Raw genomic sequence first — 10,661 nt, 5'->3', positions numbered from 1 at the left:
AGTCGAAAGTAAAAATTCACAAGTGCCTGCTGATCCAATTATATAAATGAAAAAATAAATGGAGAGAACAGAAAGGTCTTCCGGTGGTGGAATATCCACTACTAAATGTGGAAGGAATAACGAATTAGAAATACCATTGGGAGCCACCATAGTAATAACTGTGTCAGAGAGAATCATCAATGGATGCTAAAACAGGGCATGAAAGGTTAATGAGAAGTGGGATTTGTATACGGTCTCACTCTCCCCTCACAGGATACTAACTATAAAAGGTAAAATAGCAACTTGACGGTGGAGAAATCTGGCAGCCATCTTAGCCAAGTGGTCAAAATTAACATCACCAGTAACAGGACAAATTGACAACGGGCACCTCTGATACGATGCAACAGAAGGGCACATCGCTTCGGTGCTGCTCATGCCCAGAATTCATAGCTTGAATTTGTGAGGGAACATCAAACAAATCAAATTGAAACGTATTTTACCAAATAAATGGCCTGTACCCTACAAAAATGCCAATGTCATGAACAACAAAGAAAGATTAAGAAATTGCCCCTTATTACAGGGGATGAAAGAGGCATGACGCCTAAATGCACTACAGATTTGGGATTGGATCCCGGATCAGGAAAAATGGTATTTTTCCCTTTTCCTTATAAAGGTCGCTACAACGTGGATGAACCTTGAGGACCTTATGCCAAATGAAATGATCCAATCAAAAAAGACAAATATTGTATGGTCCCACCTTTATGAAGTACTTAAAATAGTCAAGTTGAGAGATAGAATACATAGTAGTTTCCAGTGGCTGAAGGGAGGCGGGAGATGGGGAATTACTGTTCAATGAGTACAGAGATGAAGTGAGATGTGTGACAGTTTGAGATGACGTGACGGTACTGCAAACCGATAGTGGTCGCCATAGACTGAATATTTGTGTCTCCCCAAAATGCATATATTGAAACTTAACCCCCAGTATGGTATTTGGAGGTGGAGCCTTTGAGAGATGATTAGATCATGAGGGCAGAGCCTTCGTGAATGAGATTAGTAGGCATAAAAAGAGGCCTCAGAGCGCCTGGGTGGCTCCCTTGGTTAAGCATCTGACTTCAGCTCGGGTCATGATCTCGCACTTTGGGAGTCTGAGCCCCTTGTTGGGCTCTGTGCTGACAGCTCGGAGCCTGGAGCCTGCTTCAGATTGTGTGTCTCCCTCTCTCTCTGCCCCTCCCCCGCTCACGCTTGCTCTCTCAAAAATAAATATTAAAAAAAATTTTTTTAAAGACAGAGGGAGCACCTGGTTGGCTCAGTTGATTAAGTGTCCAACTTCGGCTCAGGTCATGGTCTCACGGCTCGTGAGTTCGAGTCTTATGTCAGGCGCTGTGCTGACAGCTCTGAGCCTGGAGCCTGCTTCAGATTCTGTGTCTCCCTGTCTCTCGCTGCCTCTCCCATTTGTGCTCAGTCTCTCTCTCAAGAATAAATAAACATTAAAAAAAGTAAAAAAGAGAGACACCCCAGAGAGCTCCCCCGCCCTTCTGACATGCGAGGACACAGAGACTGCCATCCATGAACCTTGGAACACCCTCCCCAGACACCTCATCTGCTGGCACCTTGACCTTGAACCTCTAGAATGGCGACAGGAAAGTGTCGTTTATAGGCCACCTGCTCTATGGTATTTTTGTCACAGCAGCCCAAACGGACTAAGATGGCGATAATGGTTGTCCAACATTGTGAATGTACTTAATGCCATGGATTGTATACTTAAAAATGGTTAAAATGGACAACAGGAGTTGGCAAGGACGTGGAGAAAAAGGAACGCTTGTGCACTGTTGGCGGGAATGCAAACTGGTGCAGCCACTGTGGAAGACAGTATGGAGGGTCCTCAAAAAGTTAAAAATAGAGCCACCCTATGATCCACTACTGGGTATGTACCCAAAGAATACAAAAACAGCAATTCAAAGAGAGACATGCGTTCCTCTGTTTACAGCAGCGTTATTTACAACAGTCAGGATAGGGAAGCAGCCAAAGTATCCATCATTTGATGAAAGTGATGAAGTTCTGGGGTATTGGGGGGGTGTTGGAGCTGACGGTCAAGAAAGAATGCTTGAAGATGTCTTTGGTGGAAAAAACGTGATTTTATTAAAGCACGGGGACAGGACCTATGGGCAGAAGAGCTACACTGGAGTCGTGATGGTAACTGATTATATACCCTCAGGTTGGGAGGGGGTTAGGGATAGAGTAAGTCTCTAAGGAATTTTGGAAACAAGGCTTCCAGGACCTTGAGGGGCCAGCTGTTGCTAGGGAAATGCCATTTCTTATTGTTTGGTAAAACCTCAGTCATGAGACCCTTCAGATGTGTACCAGGGGGCCATAAGCTTGGAGTATGATTGTCTGCATACATCTTGGGGGAGTCGAGATAAAGAAACTTTCCAAAGGAATTTTTTTTTTATGTTAAAGTAGATTTTTTTTTTTTATGTTAAAGTAGATTTATAGGTTCCTGGGGAGGTCAAGATTAAGCCAAGATTCTCTTTTGCCCCCAGCAAAGTGTCGTCATTGAGGCAGCTGAGCTCCCAGAAGGAGGTCACTCTGTCGGTTTCAAGGACTTGTCAATGGGCTGTAGGCAGTAAGGGAACTGGAGTATTCATTTGCCTCAGTTTCCCACATCACCATGGCAAGCACTTAAACCCTTTTCTTTTTTTCTTGGGCGGCCAGGAGTGTCCAAAGAATATCCCACAGATCTTACCTAGAGGAAGGGTGCTGTTAGCCTGTACTTTGCCCTCAATTCACCCCCCACTCTCTCCTCAAATGGATAAAGAAGATGTGGTATCTGGGCCACCTGGCTGGCTCAGTTGGTAGAGTGTGTGACTTCAAAAAAAATTTTTTTTAATGTTTTATTTATTTCTGAGAGAGATAGAGTGAGCAGGGGAGGGTCAGAGAGAGAGGGAGATACAGAATCTGAAGCAGCTCCAGGCTCTGAGCTGGCTGTCAGCACAGATCCCGACACGGGACTCGAACCCACGAACGGTGAGATCATAACCTGAGCCGAAGTCGGACACCCAACCGACTGAGCCACCCAGGCACCCTGTGTGTGTGAGAGACTCTTGATCTTGGGGCCATGAGTTTGAGCTCTACGTTGGGGGTAGAGATTTCTTAAAAGGATTACATTAAACATTATTCAGCCATAAAAAAGAATGAAATCTTGCCATTTACAATGACATGGATGGAGCTAGAGAGTATAATGCTGAGAAGAATACGTCAGTCAGAGAAAGACAAATACCATATGAGTTCGCTCATGTGTGGAATTTAAGAAACAAAATAAATGAACAAAGGGAAAAAAGAGAGAGAGGGAGAGGCAAGCCAAGAAACAGACTTTTAGCGATGGAGAACACACTGATGGCTCCCAGAGCGGAGCGAGTTGGGGGGGTGGCGACAAAGGAGGGCACTTGTCATGATGAGCACCGGGTAATGTATGGAATTGTTGAATCACTATTTCGTATATCAAAAACCAATATAACACTGTATGTTAACTACCTGTAATTAAAATAAAAACTTCTTAAAAACTATTAAAAACTTTAAATTAAGGTTAAAATGGCAAATTCTATGCTGTATATATTTTACTATAATAAAAAAAATAATATGAAAAGTCCTGCAGCTCTCACAAGCAAACTCATTACTAGCTGATGGGCAGAATTTGCATAAGGTCTGTAGTTATATAATATTGGTGTGCCAATGTTAATTTCTTCAATTTGATCGTTTTGATAAATGCCCCGTGGCTATGTAAGAAAATGTCCTTTAAAAAAAATAGAAATATATAGTGAAGTATTTAGGGGCAAAGAGGTATGATGCCTACAATATATTCTCAAACGGTTTAGAAAAAATTAATGTACACAAATAATTCAAATATGAATAGAAAAAAGGTACAGCAAATGTGCAACACATTAACATTTGGGGAAGGTTTATGAAATGTATAGAAGAGTCTGTACTATCGTTACAACTTTTCTGTAAAATTATTTCAAAATAAGCAGTTTTAAAAATCAGAAGACATTTAAGGCACCTGGGTGGCGCAGATGGTTAAGCGTCTGACTCTTGATCTTGGCTCAGGTCATGATCTCATAATTTACATGTTCGAACCCACGTCCAGCTCTGCACTGATGGTGTGGAGGAGGCTGCTTGGAATTCTTTCTTTCTCTCTGCCCCTCCCCTGCCTGTGCTCGCTCTCATTCTTTCAAAATAAATAAATAAACTAAAAAATATATTTTAATAGAAGTTCAAGTAACTGGAAAGGAATGAGACTGTCTGTAGGAAACAGGAATCTAACGCCTAAGGCTGTCTTGGCCACCTGGGCTCTGTGACGCCCTAATTCAAGTGGCTCAGGGGAAACAAGGGATGTAGGATTCTCAGGCCCTGACTAATGGGGGGAAACATTCCAGGCACCCTTGGAATGGAGCCTAGGGCAGCTCCAGCCACTTGCAGGGATGAGCCAATATGCAAAGAGGCTCGGTGAGCTGCGGTTTGGTTCAAATGGATATCCTCCAGGAGTTTCAGGGGAAGGTGAGGCAGAGAAGCCAGGGGCCTGATGAAGTTCAAAGCCCTGACAGTTCTATGGCTGAGAGTAGAGGGAATCCTAGTCTTCCAGCTACACACACAATGGGGAAATCTCACTCCCTTAATGATGAGTGAAATAAGTCAGACGCAAATGCTGCACACGGTCTGACTGCATTCCTCTGAGGTTCAAAAGCAGAACAAACTGATGGTGATGGAAGTCACATTCATGTCCCTGGGGAGTGGGTGCTGTGGGAAGGGCAGGAGGGAATTCTGTGCAGTCCTGGAAATACCCTAAATCCTATTCCGGATGTTGGTTGCAATTTATCAAGAATGTGCACTTAAGCTTTGCCCACTTTCTACTGTGTGTTAATCCTGCATTGAAGGCGAGTCAGCCCTGCCCCCACTTCGGCACTGCAGCACTGACAATGTGTCCATGTTAACAAGGCTTTCAGGCAGATTCAATGGAGTGCGATTTACCTTGTTTGTTATTTCGTTGCTAAGCAACGGAGTCGGAGCTGCACAACCAAGTGACGCCAATGATTAGGAGCCAACGTGGGGGATGTGCCAGACGAGGATCCAAGCGGGACCAGCATGGACGATCCCCACTCCCACCCCGTGTTGCTCTGGGGAGTGAGGGGGTAGGAGGAGGTGAGGGTAGGCTTGAGCAGGGCCTACTGAGCAGCAAGCTCAGCCCACGGTCATCGGTGCACAGTCTGGCTGCTTTGAGCCACTCTCCGCCCCGCCTGCCTGTGCATCTATTGCCATGGCAACCGCGTCGCAGTACTGGGTCTAAAACGAGCCTCTGTGGGTGTCAGGCAGTGATTGGAGGTCTCACCTGCCATGAAATTGGGTAGCCTGACGAAGAAACTGATGAGTCACTGCAAGAAAGGGCTGAGGCTTAGGGTCATTCCGGTCAAAATGGGACAGATTTGAGGCTGGGGGACAGGCCAGAGAGAGCGGTGAAGGTTTTCTGAAGGGCAGGGGTGGGCAGGGCACCAAACCTGAAAGACCTACCACCAGTGAAACCGCAAATGATGTGGAAATAAACAAAGACCACCCAAAGGAGGGAAAGCAAAGCCTCTTTATCCAGAGCTTACTACACAAGAGGAGTCAGCCACCCGGCCGTTTTTGGCAGACACTCAAAGGCGGCAGAGCGGGGAAGCTTTACAATGGAGGAAGGGAAGGCTTCAGATGCTCTGTTTGCAGACTGCTGGCCCCGGGGCCGGGAGGCGGGCTAACTCCACGCGGGGCGTCCTGTGTCCTGTGTGATCGTTACAGATGCATGTTACGCTTTCTCTCCCGGGTCCTAGGTCCGAAGCGGGACCGCAGGGTGGAGAAGCTGACAGTTACTGATTAAGTGCTGACTCTTCTAGGCCAATGGCACAGGGCTTGGGGTTTGGCTTCCTGGGCTGGTTGCGGGAGATGGTGGGGTGGAGTTCTGCTGCTGAACATGGTCAGGCCATGGTCCGTTTGTGTGTTCAGTGTCTCAGTGAATACCTAGAAGTGAGACAGGTCAGGAGAGTGGTCCCCGTGGTCGTACTGACAAGGAGCTGAGGCGCTGTGTAAAATAGAGGCACCGCCGAGAGGGTCCCCCCGGGAGAAGTGGCACATGGAACATCACGGGGGGCGGGGGGGGGAGTAAGAGACCAGGGCGAGACTAAACACCTGTGTACACTCAGCAGTACCGGGACCCGAAGGCACCGCTGATGGGGACTCGGAATCCCTTGTGAGCCCCGGATGTGTTTCTCCGCGCAGGCCCTGGATTCAGACACTGACTGCGCCTCTTCAGAGGTGTCAGACGTGGGTGACTCACTGAATGTGAGCGTTCCCCTCTCCAGCCCGTACCTCATAGGAGTGTTGAGATTTGACCGGGTCACTATGCATCAGGTTCATTGGACAGGGCCTGGCTCTCGGCGAGTGCTCAGTCGATGTTAGATATTAATTAGAGCTTCTGCATGATTGATCAAAAATGCAAATTCCAAATACTGCGAAGATCACTACCCAAAGTGTGTAGTTGTAATTGTAAACTAACGTGTCAGAAACCCGGAGTCAGAGTAGGGTGAGAGGGATGATGAGTGGGTTGAAGGGGCTAGCGGTAGAGACGCAGCATCGCAGCATCGTGGGCACCAAGGGTATACATTTATCCAGGCTAGATTGGATGTCCTTCCCAGGGGCTGAGGAGGAAAGAAGGGATGGTTGATGGGGAGGCTCCAGAACCCTCCCCGGAGTGATGCAGGGACAGCCTTTAAAAGGGAGACGGAGCAGGGGCGCCTGGCTGGCTCTGTAAGTAGAGCATGTGACTCGTGATCTCCTGGTTGTGAGTCCAAGCCCCACATTGGGCGTAGAGCTTACTTGAAAGAGAGAGAGAGAGAGAGAGAGAGAGAGAGAGGAGAGGCAGATCTTGTTACCAGGAGACAAGGAGGAAGGAGAACTTCACAAACAAAACTAACGTGTATGTTATACGCTTTAACGGTTTGTGCTCAAAAAGAAGATTTAAGAAACTGAGAAATCCTACTTAGACTCTAAGATCGCATCGAAACAGCCAGAAAGGCAATCATTACGTGGTTTCCCCAAAGGAGGCTGTCAAAATAGATTCTTTCTCCGTAAATCTAGAAAGTAGCTGTGAATTCAGTGGTAAACCTTCTTCAGGGACAGGGACTGCGTCTTTGATCTGCCTGACCTGCTTATCTCCAGGGTCTAACTTAGTATATGCCACAGAAAAACCAATCAGTAAATGCTTGATGGTGATGGAGACCCACGAGATGACAGAAGAAATTCAGCTTTGGGTTTTAATGTTTTCCATAAAAACAGGAGGGAGAGGTGCTAGTTAATCCCTAAAGATTCCTTTGGGTTCCACACAGCTAAGATGAAACCTCTAAGGGAGAGCCTCAGTTTAGGGCAACTACACAATTTCAGGTTAGAAGCCAAACAGATTGAAATGTACATTTCAAAAGACTAGCCGGAGAGACTCCTCTGGAGCCTGGGGGTGGCCCCTGAATGCTGCACATGATCTCTAAACCCTTCATGGGGCTCGAACTCCTGACTCTGAGCTCAAGAGCCACATGCTCCTCCGACTGGGACAGTCGGGCGCCCCGATTCTTCCACAGATTAAGGTATGGACGTATCTTATTGGGGGTCACCGTTTAGCCTACTATTCCACACCCCACAGGTAAGAATCTTAAGAAGTTCATAGTTCACTCCTGAAAATGCTTGTTACCTGCCACAGAGCTCCTGTGACCTTCTGGGACTGACTCATGAGCTTACACAGGGCAACCCAGCATCCCTCCTTGGAGATGGGATTTATTACCAGCCTGGGGGGACCCGCCTTACTCTGGGTAATCCAACACAGTTTCAAAGAGTCTGTGAGCTACAGGATCGTCTGGCAGTGGAAGGTTCCACAGCTAATTTAGATGCTTTCTACTCTCAAGGACGGACTTCTTGGTTCATTTATCCTTGGGGTCCCATGGGCTTTTGTGGTTCAGCATTTTGCAGAGTGCATCCTCGGGCACTCCAGCCACATGAGATTGCCTTTTAGGGAAGGGTTCAGTGGCCAAGGATATGTGGACACCACGGGTGACATTCCCTTTCTGTAAATCCTCAACACACTTTCATAGATTAAAGCCACCCAGAGATCCAAATAGTAGAGAAATCTCATATTTCCCAACTTGCCAGCAACCCTCTTACAACTCACACTTTATGCTGGAAAAGAGATCTGTTACACAGGAGATGTTGGGCACGTGTTCTGCACTGGGTTGGCAGGATGAGCCAATGCCCAGTCTTCCCTCGTTTCTGACCTTATCTGTAGTCCCGGGGCTGTCGCCCCTGCTGGCTGTCAAGGGCTCTGATCCCGGCTGGGCAGCTGCTCATCCGCTGGTGTTTTACTTCACCCCAGGATCCAGCCGAGTTTGCCGCGGTTGCTCGGGGCCTTTCTGATCTTGCTTTGATGTTGCAGCAGAGAATCCAGAATCCTTAGTTGTGCTGAGTCCCTGTGGCCCTTCCCACGCTCTTCCCTTTCAAAATAATTGAGGAACTTGCCTTGTTTGCGGGTGATCTTTCGTGCCCATGGGCATTAAATAAAAGGTCTCTTTTCTCTGGCTTTATTGAGTAGTAAGGTCAGAAATGCGGCAGCTCCATCTGAATTTATAAGTGGCTCAGAAGGGGTTCCTAACCTCTTTCCCTCCTCTGGTCTCTGCAGGAGGAAATCTCTAGGCCTGGCCTGTATCACATGGGTAAGCACTCAGGGCCCGGACACTCAGACCAGTAGGAGTCAATTGTGAGCTTTCCTTTTCTTTCTTCTCTTCCTATCTCCCTCCCTCCCCTGCCCCCACCTCTTTCTTTCTTTCTTTTTTGCAAGAATTAGGAGATTGACACAAATGGAACAGGTTTTACATCACTGGAAAAATCAAGGGAGAACTTTGTGATACAGAACCTCGAAGGTTTTGTAAAATACACTTGTTGTTATGAATATCCATGTTTTTATTTTTTTTAACTTTATTTATTTACTTGAGAGAGACAGAGACAGCTCGAGCAGGGAAGGGGTAGCAAGAGAAGGAGAGAGAGAATCCCAAACAGGCTCTGAGCTGCCAGCACAGATCCCAACGCAGGGCTCGAACTCACAAAACCATGAGATCATAACCAGAGCAGGAACCAAGAGTCAGATGTTTAACCGACTGAGCCCCCTGGGGTGCCCCTGAATATCAATGTTTTTAATGATAACATGCAATTTCAAATTTAGGAAGAATTGTGAAATCTAGCTGTCCCATTTAATGAGGAAGATATGAATAAAAGGATATGAAGGGCTGTGGCTTTCAAGTATTGCTCAACAGATTATGAATAAGTAAATGGTGAGACTTAGTAGCCATCACCTTAATGAAGTGATCAAACCCAGCAACATAAGTAGCTGTTCAACTTGACTTTCTGGCCTCCCTATGTGCTGCCACGCCACCTATCAAATATTCTTTTAAAGAAATGTTTAGCCCGAATCAAATCAAGCCTTGAGCTAACTTCCAGTTTACGTGATATAGAGAGGCTAGCGGAATAAGTTAAGTGACAGCAAGAAGCAATCAGACAAATTTAGAATGAGAGATTTTGTATTAATGGCTGTCCTGTGATCTTCTGCCAACAGGCATGTCGTCAGAAAACAAAGGAAACAAGACTGTTTCAGAATAAGGGTGATGACCATATAGACTTAAACTGTGGCAATGCAGGAGGCTGGATCGGATGCTTGTGTTACAGACTTTTCTTCTCCAAGCAAAACCGTGAAAGGCATTCTTGGGACAATTACAGAATGCTCAGATTCTAAGTTATTATTATGGGGTGTTAATGGTTTTAAGGGAGATCCTTCTTTTTTTTTAAATGTTTATTTATATTTGAGAAAGACAGAGAGAGAGAGAGAGCACAAGCAGGGGAAGGGAGACAGAATGTTAAGCTGGCCCCAGGCTCTGAGCTGTCAGCACAGAGCCCAACATGGGGCTCGAACTCATGAGCCGTGAGATCATGATCTGAGCTGAAGTTGGACGCTTACCTGACTGAGCCACCCAGGCACCCCTAGAGGAGATTATTCTAACTTTAGGAGATACATTCCTAACATGCTTAAGGGTAAAGTTGTTCACACAGGACATATAGCTGTTCATGGCACCTATTTCTTCACCTTTTCTGTATGTTTGAAATTTTTCATAATAAAAGTTTGGATAAAAAAGGAATTGTGATTTTGAAGGCCTTCATCTCAGCAATGCTTGGCTTAACTCATAAGTGATTTTTATGTGAATTTTGTATTCAAATATGCCAGGAATAAGAAACACTTGGTACTCCATTTGATGATTTTTTAAAATATATATAATTTTTTTATTTTAATGAGCAAGCACAAGTGGGGGAGAGAGGCAGAGGGAGAGACGGAGAGAATCCCAAGCCCAGGCAGGCTCCACCCTCAGCACAGAGCCCTACAAGGGGCTTGATCCCTCGACCCTGGGATCATGACCCAAGCTGAAATCAAGAGTTAGACACTCAACAGACAGAGCCACCCAGGTGCCCGCTATTTTGATGAGTTGATGCCCTCATGCTGGGCAGGTTCTGGGCTTCCATAATTATTCTTCTTGCTGTCAAAACACAAGTTCACATTTGCTTGGCTCTGCAGAGCA

The sequence above is a fragment of the Hyaena hyaena genome, unplaced genomic scaffold (genome assembly GCF_003009895.1).
Source record: "Hyaena hyaena isolate Hyena2069 unplaced genomic scaffold, ASM300989v1 scaffold_890, whole genome shotgun sequence".
Lineage (NCBI taxonomy): Eukaryota > Metazoa > Chordata > Mammalia > Carnivora > Hyaenidae > Hyaena > Hyaena hyaena.
Note: the sequence above shows the minus strand (reverse complement) of the source record.